Source organism: Canis lupus, chromosome 38, assembly GCF_011100685.1.
Source record: "Canis lupus familiaris isolate Mischka breed German Shepherd chromosome 38, alternate assembly UU_Cfam_GSD_1.0, whole genome shotgun sequence".
NCBI classification, from domain to species: domain Eukaryota; kingdom Metazoa; phylum Chordata; class Mammalia; order Carnivora; family Canidae; genus Canis; species Canis lupus.
The window spans coordinates 15,805,047-15,820,453 of record NC_049259.1 but is presented as its reverse complement, the minus strand read 5'-3'; the positions used below and the strand labels follow the sequence as shown (position 1 = coordinate 15,820,453).

The window sequence follows — 15,407 nt, the reverse complement described above, 5'->3', positions numbered from 1 at the left end:
GCTTGCACTGATGTGCTCCCTCTCTAAAAACAAATATATCTTTAAACAAAATTCTTGATTAATTTATTAAATTATTTTTTTATAATGCATTTCTTCAAAGCATTTTCTTTTCTAGAATTAACATTAGAAATAAATTGTAGGGACGCTTAGGTGGCTCAGTGGTTGGACGTCTGCCTTCGGCTTGGGGCATGATCTCAGAGTCCAGGATCGAGTCCCACACCCGGCTCCCTGCAGGGAGCATGCTTCTCCCTCTGCCTGTGTCTCTGCTTCTCTCTCTGTGTATCTCTCATGAATAAATAAAAAATCTTTAAAAAAATAAAATAAAATAAATTGTATTACATGGAAAAGACATTGATTCATGTATCCAGATCTGGATCTACCAGATAAGGTCATTAATATCTGGAAAATCTGACCTAACCTGATCTCTCTCCATCCATGGTCATTTAAAACCCAGTGACGTGCTCAACTTTCTAGTTGACAGTCATTCTACCCTAAGAGGATGACATTCCTACCTCTGACTCTCCTAGGTCCCTCTTCCCCACAAGTTTGCTGACTGTCACTGTGATTCTGGAAATAGCCCGGCTGCTCCCAGGACTCACTTTCTTTGTGTGGTAATACATAGGAATGATCCCACAGCTTTTGGTTAATGGGAGTCACTCCAGCTTAAAGGAGGCCTTGGGCCTTGACAGATTTCATTTAACTAAGCTTTCACTATTCCCCTTTAACTTTGAAGAGTAAGACTCCATTATTTTTAACAGGTGGATAGAATCTTTCCTTCCGTGGTTCTTCATCATCAATACTTTTTTCTTTTGTTTTCAGTGAGATTTATCCAATTAGATTTAGATTTATGTAACTCTTGGTACATTTTGAGTCTTTTGTTTTCTTTTTCTTTTTGTTCAAAGTTACTAAATTTGTTGGGACCTCCAATTCCCGGTAGGTGCCCAAGGTAGGGGAGGCTGCGTGGCAGGTCTTCTGCTCCTGCCCCACTTCCACCTGAAAAGTACAACTTTTTAATCTGTCCTATATATCGAGATTCTGCTATGGATTAAATATTTATCCTCTCCTCCACCACCAAATCGGTACGTTTAAACCCTACCCTCTATTGTGATGATATTCGGCGGTTGGGCCTTTAGGAGATAATTAGGCCATGGGGGTGGTTTCTTCATGAATGGAATTAGTGCCCTTAAAAGAAGACACATATGAGAAGTGACCTGTTTTTCTGCCATGGGAGGACAGCAAGAAGGCGACCATATGCAAACCAGGAAGCAGACTCTCACCAGACACTGCATCTGTCAGCACTTGGTTTTGCACCTCCCAGCCTCCAGAACTGTGAGATATATATATTTGTTGTTTAAGGCACCCAGTGTATGGTATTTTGTTATAGCAGCCCAAGCTGACTAAGAAAGGTTCTGAATATAGTTTGTTTATGGGGGAAAAAAAGAGTTGCATTTCTTTAAAGGAGAAGTCTAACAATCAACGTCAGGGTAAGACCTCTCTGAGAGACTGAAAACATAGAGGCGTATTATAGACCTCAGGTCTGTTGATACGATTTCCTATTCTGTTATCCTTTATCCTCTTAACATTGTGTTAAGAGTTCTTACTATGAAGAAATACAGCTGTTTTGTAGAGTGCATTTTTCCAGATTTCTGACTCTAGCTTGTATAAAAACCTATGTAACATAATTGAAGAACACTTCAACCCAAAGATGACACGTAATGAACAAAAACCTAAGGCAATAAGGAGGGAGATAATGCTAAGAGCATCCAAATGAAGATCATGTGCACATTTTCCCCTATCTTCCTTTTCTTTCTCCCCCAACACCTGCAAAAGAATTTGAGCCACTTATTTTATATCTTCCTTCTTGCCTATAATCTCCATAGGTTTGCAACATTGACAATTCTACAGTAATCACGATGAGGTTATTGTTCCATAATAATATTTCTTTAAAGCAACTGCCAAAAAGCTTATTATGTTAGTTTCTGTCAATGGGGTTGGAATTTTTTTTTTAATCTGTTTCTAGCCATGCTTCATTTTGTTTGCCTCCCAGTATCTGGAAACAATTCTTGAGAAATAAATAAATAAACAATGGAACAAATTGAGAAGAAGTAATAAAAAAAATATGCTAACAAAAATGTGAATGCAATTTAGGAGCTGAGGCTGTATTTAAATATAACCTGCTGATTAAGGTTTAGTTTTCTGAGCAGTTTGGACAGATATTTGCTAGTACCACAGATGTGCCAAAAGGCTTCTCAAGTAAATATTGACTTCAGTGGACAAAGCCTAACATTTCCTCCAGCTTCTCTGACACCAGTAAGACACTTGCTACATAGTATGTGCACGAAGGTGGAAGGGTAGGTAAGCAAGCTGTTGGCTGTGTGGAGGAAAATAGGCAATAGTCCACAGAGGATAGAACATTCCTCATTGCAGCGGTTCCCAAATCTGGGGCAGGATTTTGAAAATATGTACAGGTTCCTGGCCAGGTTCCAAGTCAGAAAGTTTGGCAATTGTCCAGGAATCTGTATACTTTTTTAAGCCCCCAGGTGATTCTGATATACAGGCAGGTTTGGGGAATTACGGATCTCAAGGCTCCTAGCACAATTACAACTACTGGTCTAGCACCTACCTCAGCAGGACTCGTGGGGGCCAAGATAGAATGATGTGAGGATGCATTAACCTTATGTTCTACAGAGAAGGTCCTTCAAGGTTAGGGCTGGAGCACATGGCCACTGTGTCCATTTCTTGCATAAATAGCGGAATGTATCCTGCAGGCTGCCAATTTGGCACCCATTTGGAGCATTAAATTCACTCAGCAATTCAGAAAAGGAGGCTTTTTAAAAAACATCATTTCAGTTAGGGTAAACTTCAACTGAGAATGCCCATATGCTCTTTGTTGAAGACAGCTGTGCTTGCTCAAACACTAACAACCACACATAACTACACCTTGTATTTTCAATATCAAGGATCTGAAGGTTCTTGTGAAAATCAATCAACTGTACTTGGAAAATGCCAACCACAGGCAGAATAATAGGAAAAGCACTGGAGTTCATCAGACGGGGTTTGGACACAGCTCTACCTCCTTACCGGCCATGACCATGGGCACAACAGCTTAGTCCCATTTCTTCAGTGCCCTGCTCTGTGTAATGGAGGTAAAAATAACAGTACTTCAAATATAAAGTTATCATGAAGTTATAATAACATGCTACAGGTAAAGCCCCTGTGTCCTTGGCTGGCACAAAGGAAGCAGTCAAAAGTGTCAACTCATAGAGTTATTATTATCATTATTATTATTATGTCTGACACATAGCCAATACTCAATACATCATCATGATGACTATGATGATGTCAACTGAGTTATTCCTCCAACTCCTCATGTCCACCAGCCACCACCCCTGAGGATTTAAGGAGAAGCAATTAGACATGCCGCTCCTTAGTGTCAAGTTTATATAAGAAGGGTTGTGAAATAACTCAGCAGAGAGGCAGCCATCAGTTCTCCCTCCACATGATAAAGCTGATGAAACTATTTCACAAGAAAGAGCATCAAAGTTATGTCAATGGAGAAATAACAATTTCTCCCGAAGACCAAAAAGGAGGAAATCATTTTTCGTGATGGTGTTTGATTTTCAAACCTTCAAGGCAACTACCCACAGTCTGGAGAAGAAGCCCTGGGATTTCTACCTTCCCATACATGGGACTAGATCCTGAGGGACAGGCAAACACAGAGATGGTCCCCCATCCCTCTGCCGTTGACTTTCAGTCATGAGGCTGTGGAATTTACAAGACCTGAGAAAGAACTTGCAACTTGATCTACAGGGAAGGCGTTCAGAGGGCAGGTGAGGACACTGGAAGTGGGAAGCAGTACAAAGGAAAGGGCTCTTAGATGAGCAAGGTGAGTGGAATGTTTAGGTTGAAGCAAAGACTGCAAGGCACCCTCCAATTGCTTAGTAACATCAAGGTAAACCCCTCGTAGCAGTGAGAACGTGACCCCAGAGGGGCCAAGAAAATAACCTAGAGAAAATGCCAATTCTCCCTCCATCTACTCCAATGTGTCTATGTTGGGATGGGAGGGTTCTCCACACATGCAAACAATTCTTGGACACAAACTGGTGTCCTACAATTCAACTCAACTCGGACACTGTCTACACAGAGATAACATCAAATCCCACAAGTGAAGGGCTCAGTTCCACATTTGTAGATGCCAATTGCAAGTTCAGGGAGTCATCTGTGCTTCTGACTGGCCACAGATTGGATGTTGCTGTAACCTCCTCCTTACTTTCAATTAATTTCCTACAGTGACTCACAGGATTTAGAGATACATTTTACTGTGAAGGGATGTATCAGGCAAAGTATGTGGAATGAGTGAGGAGCCTCCAAGCCCTCTCCAAGTGTGCCACTCTCCCCAAATGTCCATGTGCTCACCAACCTGGAAACTCTCCAAATCCTATCCTTTGGGTTTGTATGGAGGTTTCACTACATTGGCACAATTAATTAAATCATTGGCCATTGGCAATTGATTTCACTTCCAGCCCTCTCCCCTCCCCAGGGTGAAAGGGTGGGCCTGAAAGTTCCACCTCTCTAATCACATGGTTGGTTTTTCTGGCAACCAGCCCTAACTTCACACGTGGTGTCCTCGAAGTCACCTCATTAACATTACAAAAGACATAAGACTTCTTTACACTCTCATCTCTTAGGAAATTCCAATGGTTTAAGGAGGCGCTCTTTGCCAGAAATGGAAATGAAGAACAGTATATATATATATATTCATTTCTTATGATAAATCGCAATATCACAATCTTCTTTCTCTATGCAACTTTAGAATGATCACTTAAAGCCTTTCATTAAAAATGTCTTATGCTTTTATTGAGGTCCAGTGTGAGGGTTACTTCAGGGAAGGTCAGGAAGACCCGTGTTTCTTCTCATTGTTCCAAGGGTGCAACCCCCTTTGTAGGCCGGGGGATAGCCAGATGTCACCATTCATAACCTATCACCCTATACTGTGTTGGGCCCCCAAAAAGTTAGAGATGCTCTTATGGACAGAAAATGGAGGGGCTAATTTATAGTCAGAGTTGAGCTGGTAATTGTTTTGGTAGGTACTGTAGGACCTAAAGGGAGTACAAACCATGTTACGGGCAAGGCCTTTCCAGGATTTAAGTAATGAGCCATTTGAGCATACTAACAAAGATGGTTGTGAATTTTCCAGAAACTTTCTAAATACATAGACCAGCACTTTGCATGGTTTGATTTGCATCTTGGCATGACATAAGAAGCTCCACCAGTTGACCCCTCAGATATGAAGATAGGTTAAGCTCTTTCTGCTTATATATTATCAGCAGAAAAAAAAGCCATATAAAAGGTGACAAAGAGTGACAATGCCCAAAGTAGTTTCCCATCAGTGTCTCATTTTTGTCTTCAGAACCTCATTATCACCAGCAAATGAAGAAATTGGGTTCGACGGAATTTCACTTGATCCAGGTCACAAGGCTGCCCTAGAGTGATGGACTCACACTCAAGGCTCCTGATTCCAGTCTCATATCCGTTGGCTTTGCCATTCTGAGCCCCCCTACCAGGGAGGGTCAGCAGTGATCAGAAGTTGTCTCATCTCCCAGAAATACTGGGAGAAGAGACCACTGTACACAAACTGGTCTATAAGATTTTAACATATTTGATGTAGAACCTAAAAATTCAGCTTCTCATACAAATTATTTTTTTACATTTCTGTTTTGTTTTCCAAGCAAATAGTTATTGAACTCTTATTTACTCAATTATTTCCTGACTCTTCTGAGTGGAGCACAGTGCTGGATGCCCTGACACAAGGTAGATGTGGACCACTGCACAGAAGGATGGGTGCTTGGCTTTCAGTTGGGATCCGCTTGCACTTGGACAGAGAAAAAGTGTGGCCGGACAGTTAGACTTAGTTTGTGTCACGGTCAAAGGGAGAACTCAAGCCTTGACATTCAGGATAGCATGAAAAGCAGAGAAGCACCACACCGACCCGAAGCCAAAGACTGGACAGCCAAGTAGGCTTTAGCTACTGAGTTAGACTGAACCCATGTTGCTCTGACCCTAACATGAGACTCAAGTCAGTGATCCCCAAGACCTATTTGGTTAAAATGTCTTTTAAAGTGGGACTAGCCCACGACATCCATTCTGCTTCCTCAGCATGGAGCGGTTCTCCCCTTAATTATTGGTGCCTGATGGTATTGCCTTGTTCTACAGAAGTGTGTGTGTGTGTGAAAGAGAGAGAGAGAAATGGATGACCTCTCATTGGGAAGTCCAGTCTCTGCATTTCCTCCAATCCCAGGGCCTGAGCACCACAGAGAGTTCCAAGATTCATCCTTGACTCTAGAGTCCTCATAAATATCATATGTACTTTGAAATGTGTAGTTGCTGCTTTATAATAAACAGAAATAGAAGGATTGTGTAGGAGAGTAATGAAAAAGAAGATTCGAAAGATAAAGTTTGGGCCAAAGTATAAAGACCCAGTATGATGGGCCAAAGGAAGGTTTTAGGAAACTGTTTTTTTCTTTTGCAATCTATCTGGATGTTTAGCCTCTTGTAAACCAAAGATATATGTAGCTGACTACTCTTCAGCCAAAGATTTTGATAGCATTGAAGTGTTGTTTTTGTACATTCGCCACAATTTATGCAAGGAATGCATTCCCCAAAGGTTGTGTTCGAGTCACATGTTGCAAATCAAATCATATTTTACATGTACTCAGAGACCTTGCTATTGAAAAAAAACAAACCCTTGTAAGCAGTTTATCTACTATGTGCATATCTCAGCGTGTCTATGTGAGTGTGTGTGTATGTACATATATAACCACTTTGTCTTGGCTTAAAATTGTGGTTTACTCATCCACTAAATTTATCATTTTTTAAACTCTTGCTTTTCTGTCCTCTCCAAGAAGTTAATAACCGCCTGAGAGAGTGAAGAAATACGGCCCTGAGTATCTGCCTAATAGTCAGACGGGAAGAACCAGTTCATTGTCACTTACTTCGTGCCCACCACAAGCTACGCGAGGTGTAAAAATGCCTAAAGAAAGTGTGTTTTATGTTCAAGGGTCTAAGAGGGAGGAGAGAAAGAACTGCCTGGAATCTCCCCAGATGTCTGTGTGGAATATTGTTTGTCTGTTTTGAAGGACACGGGGAGCTGGTGAGATGGGAAAGGGGAGGGAGAGGCTGTTTGAGGCCATGTCTGTGACAGGAGGAGAAGGAGGAGGAGGAAGAGGAGGGAGAAGAGGGAGAGGGGAAGGGGAGGAGGGGGAGAAGGAGGGGGGAAGTGGAGGAGGGGGAGGAGGAGGGGAGGAGGAGAGGGAGGAGGAGGAGGGGGAGGAGGAGAAGGGGGAGGAGGAGAGGGAGGAGGAGGAGGGGGAGGAGGAGAAGGGGGAGGAGGAGAAGGGGAAGGAGGAGGAGGGGGAGGAAGAGAAGGGGGAAGGAGAAGGGGGAGGAGGAGAAGGGGAAGGAGGAGGAGGGGGAGGAAGAGAAGGGGGAGGAGGAGAAGGGGGGAGGAGGAGAAGGGGAAGGAGGAGGAGGGGGAGGAAGAGAAGGGGGAGGAGAAGGGGGAGGAGGAGAAGGGGAAGGAGGAGGAGGGGGAGGAGGAGAAGGGGGAGGAGGAGAAGGGGAAGGAGGAGAAGGGGAAGGAGGAGGGGGAGGAGGAGAAGAGGAAGGAGGAGGAGGGGGAAGAGGAGAAGGGGAGGAGGAGGAGGGGGAGGAAGAGAAGGGGGAGGAGGAGAAGGAGGAGGAGGGGGAGGAGGAGAAGGGGGAGGAGGAGAAGGGGGAGGAAAGGAGGAAGGGGAAGAGGGGGAGGAGGAGGGGGAGGAGGAGAAGGGGGAGGAAAGGAGGAAGGGGAAGAGGGGGAGGAGGAGGGGGAGGAGGAGGAGGAGGAGACGGCTAAATCCAGCTCCAGAAACTCCTCCACAGATCAAAGAGCCTTTTGGCTGAAGCAATGCTCCTGGACTTTCTGGACCACTCAGCTCAGCCAGACCAAAATGAGCCTGTTGCTTGAATGACCCCCCTGCTTGCTCCCACGTCCCCACTTGGCTGGTTGGCAGGGACCTTACTCCCACGGAGAAGCACCGCTCACATTTGCACCCAGGAGCCATCTGTTGGCTTTCCAGCTGGCACCTGCTGGCTGGGACCTTCTCGGAATAGTTTTCTGGTCACCCTGAACCCGAACAAGCCCTTTAACCGGCTCCCGGCTCAAGGCCCTTTGTCCCAAGACCCACAGTTCTGGGATGACCCGTCCCGGGGCAGAGATTAGCGCTGTGCCAGGGTGATAAGGGGGCTGCGAGGGGCGAGGGGGGCCGGCACCCCCACCTGCCCCACTGCGTGCTCACGGCCTCCCTCCCCACACAAATTCACCATCCATCGCACATCCTGACCTGCTGGGCACATGGGGCGTCTGTCTGATAATAAGTGTACAACTGGGGCTGGGTTTGTCGACCCTGAAACGCAGGCATACCAAGTCTGAGGGTGTATTTATGTGGTTTAAATATGCATTTAATGCAGCCCAAATGATAAGAATTTCCGTTCATCATCTAAAATTCTGTCTATGAGTTTGACCACTTTTTTTCGCAATTGCCAGACTGTGGATTGCTGGGCTGACACTTCTTGGGAGTAACCCGTTCCCCAAAGACAGGATTTTCTTCTCCTTCCCAAATCCAGAGTACCCTTGTGGGGGTTAGGGAAACCACAGTAAGAACCTCAAGATCTAGGGAAAAAGCAAATGGGGCGAGGAGTGACTTTGAGGGGTGATTTATTCTTTGTCTTTTGCAAATGTGCTCTTGGCATCAAACCATCAGAGTTTGAGGACAATGACATATGAAGAGGAGCGGGACTCCATGCACCAAGCAGAGATGAAAGTAACCGAAATGTCCCCCTGGAGTACTTGTACGGTCATCTTCCCTTCCAGATAGTCGTTCCACCACTGGCGCTCATTCAGATTGGTCCCCCTGAGATTTCCCTACTTAAAGCCACTTCTACCAGTATTGTATAAGAAAGGAGTCTGACCTTTTAAGAATTCCCATATGATCTCACACAATTCATAAGGAAGATCATAAAAATGTCTGCTTTTGATTTTATTTAAAATTTTTATTTGTATTTATTGAATGCTTACTAAGCTCCAGGCCTTGTACTGAGGATTTTGTAAACTTTATCTTGTTCGATTAATCTGCAACGCAACCCCTCTCAGATCTGTATTTTCATTTCCATTTCCCAGAGGAGGTAACTGAACCTCAGTGTGGTAGACGTGCCCAGTTTTTTTGTCTGGCTCTGCCCTCCTTCCTTTGTGCACCAGCCTTTCTTCCACTCTGAAGGCTCCTAGGGTTTAAATCCCAGCCCTGTCCAATCACAGAACCACACAGATAGGCACGGGACTAAGACAGGCCAGTTGGAATCTCCATCCTGAGAACTTAGGATTCTGAGTGGATGTACATTCCAGAACCCAAGGGCAGTTATGGTGGAGTTTTCAGAGCCCAGTCCCGAGAGGCAAGAGGCTCCATGTCATTGCCAGGGTCCCAGGAACTGCACTAGATGTTATCCTTCCTAGGGCCTGCACTCCAGCTCTTCCCTTGGATTCTAGGAATGATCCCATTCCCTCTCAACAAATTCTTTTGGGGAGTGCTTACGTTAGCCAGAGCTGGTTTCTATTCCTTGTAGCCCAAGAGCAGCAACTGACACACTTGAGAGTGTCCAGTCATAGCTCAGATCTCACAGGTACTGAGCGGCAAAGTGGGGATTTTCACGGGGCCTGTATGACCACCGAATTCCACAAGTAGCCATGAGTTGTGCTGATTCATTTACCCCGTGCCTCCTTCACCTCACAGCTTTTATAGCTCTTGTACCAACAGGTTTTGTGATTTTTGCTTTTCTGTTTAAAATGTTGGCCAGTTTCTAACTAGTCCATCATCTCAGCCAATATCAGCTTTGTTTTGTTTTCTTCCTTAATTTTTGCCAGAAAGCACCTTAGTAATACTAGTTCTATAATGTTGGATGAGTTACCTCACCTACCTGGGCGTCTGCCTCCTTAACCATTTATGACATAAAAGGGTGATGGGAGGGATCCTGGGTGGCTCAGCAGTGGTTGGGCGTCTGCCTTCGGCTCAGGGCGTGATCCTGGAGTCCCAGGATCGAGTCCCACATTGGGCTCCCTGCATGGAGCCTGCTTCTCCCTCTGCCTATATCTCTGCCTCTCTCTCTCTGTGTCTTTCATGAATAAATAAATAGATAAAATCTTTAAAAAGGGGGGTGGGCAGAGGGAAAGTCATATAATGACAGGGAACCTGCAAAGGAGGAAGGATGCCAATAATTGGAGGGTCTTCTCCACTTAGCAGAGGTGATAGAGATGGCCAGGTGAGCTTCCAGTTGCTACGATGCAGCCAAACTACCCAGAGGCCTCAGGGAAGATGATCCACGGCCTTGAGGATGATGGGGGACAACTGAGTTTAATCATTTTTCAAACTTCCGTTCACATTCTCACGTCAAGCTTTCCTGAGCATGCACCTCCCAACATAGTTCATTATTTTTGTAAATAATAAAGTTACTACTGAACCATTATGTCATGTTATAAAACATACACAAAAAATAAAATTCAAAAGAATACATTTAAAAGCATGAATATGTTATCATATTTCATTTCTGCATCTGCACGGTTAGGGTACCCACGTCTACTTTGAGCACCACAGACTTAGGGGGTCCAGAGACAGAAATCCTTGTAATAAGTCTAGATAAATTCCCTTGGATTATGATGTTGATGAAGGATTTTTTTAAAGGCCTCCCTTATCCCTGGAGTCTGCATAAAAAAATAATGTTCATGTTGCTAATTTAGCACATGAATGAATTCAATTTTTTAATTGAATTGAATTTTTTAAATTTAATTTTAATTTAATTATATTCCTATCAAATTGTGACATTCTTCGGGTGCCTGGGTGGCTCAGTCAGTTAAGCAAGCATCTGCTTTTGGTTCAGGTCATGATCCCGGGACGCTCTGCATTTGGCTCCCTTTTCTCTCTCTGCCACTCCTCTGCCCCCACTGGTGCGCGCTCTCTCTCTCTCTCTCTCTCGATCAAATAAATAAATAACATCTTTTTAAAAAAAAATTGTGACATTCTTATGGGCAGGAGCTATGTCACACTTACCTTTGCGTTCCCAATGTGTGGCCCTAACACAGTGATGTGACACAAGGACGTGCCCAATGAACAGTGTTCAATTTAATAGAACACTGCCCCTTGGGTAACCTTCCTTCCAGAGTTGCCAGGCCACACATCTGCACTCCTTCATGTTGCTCGGGCAGGTGCTGCTGAGGAGGCCCTTGGAGCATTTGGCTACGGTTCCAAGCTCAGCAGCTCTGCTCTGAGCCCAGTGCTTTGCTCATCAACAGCCAATAATCAACACGTTTAAAACAAACCAAATACAGAGAAAGAAGGAAATCTCTAAAATAGCAATATATTAAAAGCTAGCTTTGCCTTTCGATGCAATCTCTCTCTGTTGGAAGAACAGGCAAGGTTTCCAATATGGACCTTCTGAGTTTAATGGAAAAGACACTCCTACGTGTCTCTGGGTTCTCCCCGGGAGCTCTTATGAAAGAACCCAACATGACATCAGGATCCCTCCATGGTGAGTTACATTTCTTGGGTCTGTAGTTCTTTGGTTCTGGAGGCATTTAGATTTCACAATCAACGTCTTTAATTGTGCTCAGGTCAGGAAATCACACACATGTTTCTCAGTGTCTCTAATCCCTCGACTCTATATTATTAGTTTATGAAGGCGTAGGTTGCATCTCACATTTTTGTGAGATTATGCAATTCAGTCTTCCTTGGCATCCCAGAAGAAGCCTGGGAAAACTCACAATTTCAAGCTTTTCTCTTTCCCTGAGGAGGAAGTGGAGCTCCATTCCTTTGTCTCTGCTCTTTCGCCCCCATGGAGGACAGAGCTGCAGAGGAGGACAGTGGACCAAGTAAGGTGCAGCCCTCACCTCCTTGGGGAGGGAGCTCACTAAGGGGGGAGGAGGGCTATTCCCCACCCCCACCCCCACCCCGCATTGACAAATGATGAAACGAAGGAGTATCAGCCCACATCCCCTGCCTGGTGAATGAGGTAGAGCAACATGCAGCAGGAAGGAAGAGAAAGAGACAAAGTGAGCCTGCAGAAATCAAGGAAAGAAACATGCCCAAGCTGCCATCCTTCACCGAGCAAGTTATTGAACCTGACATAGAGGCTATTTCTTTTGAGATGGGATCTTAGTCCTAAATCCAGAAGGCTCTCTTCATGGACCCTCCAGCCCAGCCCTACGAAGGCCAACAGGACAGTTCCAGAGGATTTATTCACCTCTCCTCCAGCTCAAATGCTGCCTCAGCTGTTTGTGGCGGGCACTTTCAGATGCAAATACAATGTTGGTCACTCGATGCTAATCTCAGTTGCCATTCTGGTTGCTCCTCTGTCCAGGAGAGAACAGCAAGGCCACTGCCACCGTGCAACGTGCAATGATGCAATGTCACGTCTCCGTGCCCACTGCACTTAAAAAGATAAAAAGAAAGAAAGAAAGAAAAAGAGAAAGAAAGAAAGAAAAAAGTCCTGATAGCATTTCCCCCTCCAACAGAGCCAATTAGTTATGGGCTTTCTTTTGGCTCAATGCTATTCAGTGGAAACCAACCAAACGGAACCCCCAACCCTTCCCCTCCCTGCAGTTCCCCAAGAAATTCACAATGCACGCACCAAGGGAGCGTCTTGCCTGGGTTGGATTTTTCTCTCTGAATCTGTGGGCAAAATATTACTGTAGCATTTGCGTTCCTGAGCTCTCCTGTCCCTCTCCACGGAAGACATTGCCTCCTTCCTTCTGAGCCTGGAAGCCAAGAAAATGTTCGCCCTTGAAATGTTTGCAGTTCTCTCCTTGCACTGGGCTTGGTCCCCATCGTGGCCAGATTTGCAACATGAGATTGAGTGGTCTTCAGGGCTGTCAGCAAAATAATATCACCCCTTTGTGGAGGGGTGACAGGCCATACAAAGAGTGCGGCTCATTTTATCTGCTCACGCTGGTTGCCAACTTTGTAAAAACACAATTGAAATATTTTCCCACAGCATATATGCTAATTGAAGAAAATGTATTAAACATAGAGAGGCCAGACTTAAAGGTAACCACCAATCACACTTGATGTGTACATCTTGCTTCTTTTTTCCCCCCTGTACATTTTCTTTTTGACCCAAAAAGAAATGACTGTGCGATGTACTGCTTTTTTACTAGACAAGATATACTGTATATTGTTCACATCAGATACTGTTCTGAAAATTCGTGTATAAAGGGTTTTTATGGCTATTTTGTAATTTACTTAACCAATCCCCAATTTGGGGAAACACTTTTTTATTGGAAAAATTATTTGGATCAAATCTGTGTTTTGGAAACATTTGTGACTGTTTCTTGAAGATCAGTTGCTAGCAATAGAATTGCTATTTCAATGATAAACAAAATGACAAATCTTTTGACGCATTCCCCAAAAGATACCAATGTACAAGGCTGCCAGCTATGTGTATAAAGTATTTTTAATCTCCAGCATTTTGATAGGCACCTATCAAAATGTGTCCGTTATTGTTTTAGTTGGCATTTGCTTAAATAGATATTACACTAAGCATTTAAAAAAATGTATTACTCATTTGTAGTGCCTTTTTTGAGGCTACTCCATTAATGACTTTTATCTGTCTACCAGGAACTGAGTATTTTCCATATTGATGAAGAATTATTTTCATTTTTTAAAAGATGTTATTTATTTGAGAGAGAATTTAAGGAGGGGGAGCTGCTGGCAGAGGCAGAGGGAGAAGCAGACTCCCCAATGAGCAGGGAGCCGGATACCGGGCTCAATCCCAGGACCCTGAAATCATAACCTGAGCCGAAGGCAGATGCTTCATGGACTGAGCCACCCAGGCTCCCCAATGAAGAATTTTTTACAAATTGAATTCTAGAAGGCAATCCTCTACATGCTGCAATTCTTTTTCTTAGTTTAATATTTGACTTTCAATCTTGTTGATTGTGTGGGGCAGATAAAATGAGTTTTCCTTTTTATATGTTTACTAAAAACATTTAAAAGTGCAGAGAAGCAATAATATCAATAAAATACAATCACCTAAATATCACTACCCACAAATAACCAAGATACGCAGAAATTTTCACTTTTAGTGTAATGTAAGTGTTTTCTCTTATGGTTTCTACCTTTCTTGTTATTCGTAGAAATACCTTCCTTGCTCTATAATCAGCTGCATTGTCTTCTATTCCTTTTTAGTTAGCAGCTCAATCTTTAATTTGGCTGTAATAGTTTTGGTAGAAGATAAGGGTGTAGCTCTATGGGTTTCCAAATTCTCTTTCTTCTGCCCAGGGTATTGCTGTCTATAAAATAGAGATATTTCGTTCTTTTCTTTTTTTTTTTTCTGGAAATAGTGAGTAAGCCAAGTAGCTCTGGTAAAAGCAAGGAACTACACCAACAGCACTAAAGCCTGATCAACACGTGTGGTTACATACACTAACCACGTCAGAAGAGGATCCTACGATGGGTGGTGCAATGATGGGCTAGCCCAAGATTGCAAGAGGTGAGCTGGCTCCTTTTCTAGCCCTCTGCCTTGTTCTCTTCCACCACCTAGCACTCCTGCTTCCACCTCCTGAGAGGTGAAAACACAAAGATGAGATGGCATTGAGGCATAATGAAGTAGGTGAACCCAACTGGGCAATTTGGTGACCAGGACTTGATGGCCATGAGGTTGGACAGGTTGAGACACCAACGAGGACGTCAGACTTCCCTCAGTGCCAACTCTGGATGAGAGTACATAGCTACGGTTCTATGTATTTGGAAGAATGTTAGTAGCCTTAACATGAAATAACTCGCCTACCCCTACTCATTACATGAGAGTTACAGTTTTATGGTTTAACTTAGACTATCCGCTCCAAACTCCCCACTGCCCATGTCTCTGTTGGAAGAACCTGGCTTACGTTAGCTGCCCTCATAAGGTGGAGAACCCAGGCGAGCTGGCTTCTGCTTATTTGTCTCCCTGTTAATGCCCTGTCTGACCTGGGCTAAGATAAATTTCCATTAATCTATTTTGCTGCTTCTACACAATCAGCTCCTCCGTGCTAGGTCTCAGGAAACACTCCCTAGCGGCCCTCCATCTGTTGGGTGGGCACCCTGAAAGCTAACCCTAGGCTGTTTAATGGGAAGCTATGTCTATACTAGTCTCCCTGGGATAAACACAACTGGGAATCCGTTCTTGGCGTGCCTTCTCCACTTCGGGGCGAACATACCGCAAACTGCTGCTCACCAGACTGGACGCCAGGCCTGATCCCAAGCCTGGTCTTCCTTGCCTTCTGGCCTCCCTGGCCTCCTGGCAGCCACGATCAGATGTCAACCATGGCATCTTTACTACCAAATTATCTG

General features: G+C 44.2%; 1 long non-coding RNA gene across 2 annotated transcripts; it reads right to left on the bottom strand.

Moving 5' to 3' along the window:
* Positions 1–9,072: 9,072 nt before the first annotated feature.
* On the bottom strand, positions 9,073–12,990 carry LOC111094612. Of its 2 annotated transcripts, none has more exons than XR_005385534.1 (3): positions 12,709–12,990; positions 12,322–12,509; positions 9,073–11,926 (listed from the first exon to the last, which is right to left on the bottom strand). It is a non-coding gene; the product is annotated as an uncharacterized LOC111094612 (long non-coding RNA). The 2 variants fall into 2 exon arrangements; XR_005385533.1 differs by having other exon boundaries at positions 9,074–11,926; positions 12,322–12,504; positions 12,709–12,986.
* Between the last annotated feature and the right edge of the window lie 2,417 nt (positions 12,991–15,407).